Source organism: Sinocyclocheilus anshuiensis, unplaced genomic scaffold, assembly GCF_001515605.1.
Source record: "Sinocyclocheilus anshuiensis isolate Anshui unplaced genomic scaffold, SAMN03320099.WGS_v1.1 scaffold184, whole genome shotgun sequence".
In the NCBI taxonomy this organism is placed as follows: domain Eukaryota; kingdom Metazoa; phylum Chordata; class Actinopteri; order Cypriniformes; family Cyprinidae; genus Sinocyclocheilus; species Sinocyclocheilus anshuiensis.
The window spans coordinates 188,036-189,596 of record NW_015557077.1 but is presented as its reverse complement, the minus strand read 5'-3'; positions in this window follow the sequence as shown (position 1 = coordinate 189,596).

Sequence of the window (1,561 nt, the reverse complement as noted above, 5' to 3'; positions counted from 1 at the left end):
TTGAGCTTGTGGAGTTATTAGTTATTAGCTTCCTGTTAATTTACCATTGTAGAGATTAGTGGTCCTTTGAGATAAATTATTTGTTTGGCAATATTTAATGCTAGTTCAGTACAATGACTGTTTTTCATTCTCATTAGTAAGTTCACTCGTGATGATGTGCAGGGAGGCCCCTCGAGTTATTTGGGTTTCTGATAAGCACACTACTATATCGCGATTTTATTTTCTGTCCGATTAATGTTCATTACAAAACTGTGGGGGGACAGATTATATTATGACGGTTCATCATTGTAAAATAGACATTTGATATAGAGTGCAATAAAGCAGGAAAATTAATCAGTTTAAAAAGGCTATTATTCACCTCCTGTATGTGCTTTAAGTCTTTGACATAGACCTCATTTTTGTCTTGCATAAATTACAGATGATTCATATGAAATATCCACTTCTGTACATCCTTTGCAAAACTATCAGACGATCTCTTGTCGGTGGACAGACTGTAAAACTGCGAGATGCGTGATATCACAACAGATGGCAGTAATGAACAAATTTATTTTGTGATCTAGTCAGAAGACGACGCTGCACTGCTTCAGTGCATAACAGGCTCGTGACTCATCAGAACGCAAAACGAATGTAGCTTTTGGTCAAGTTACACAGCTACTTGCTGGAAAAAGTAGTTAACTACTGGAAAAGCTACACAGTTTTAAAAGTAGCGGAGCTACAGTCACGCTACTGAAAAATGAGGTTGCGATAATAGCGTCGCTACTTGTAGCTAGCTACTCCCCAACATTGAGTAACACAATAAGCTTTTAATGAAGCAACTCAATGTTCCTTCATTACAAGTTCTAAATTTTGGAATGAGTAATGGAGGCTTGGGCTCAGCTGTTAAACTGTCAACTTTATATTTGAATCCGTGGCGGAAGGAAGTAGTTCTGGACAAAAGAGGGCTTTTAAAGATGATTCGTTAATCGTTTCTTATGTATGATTGGAGTGTTATTGAAGCTGCAGCCACCAATCTGGACGAGCTCACAGAGACTGTAACTTCATATATCAGTTTTTGTGAAGATATGTGCATTCCTACCAGGACATTCTTATCATTTAATAATGATAAACCGTGGTTTACTGGGAAACTCAAACAGCTTCGTCACGCCAAAGAGGATGCTTACAGAAGTGGGGATAAAATCTTGTATAACCAGGCCAGGAACAGACTAACAAAGGACCTGTGGCTCTAACGTCTGTGGTCATGAAGTCTTTTGAAAAACTGGTGCTGGCCCACCTGAAGGACATCACTGGCCCCTTGCTGGATCCTCTTCAGTTTGCCTTCAGAGCAAACAGGTCTGTGGATGATGCAGTCAACATGGGACTGCATTACATACTGCAACACCTTGACAGACCTGGGAATTACGCAAGGATCCTGTTTGTGGACTTCAGTTCGGCCTTCAAAACCATCATGCCTGACCTTCTCTCAGACAAACTCACACAGCTCTCCATGCCCACCTCCATCTGTCAGTAGATCACCAGCTTCCTGACAGACAGGCAGCAGCTAGTGAGGCTGGGCAAACCCACA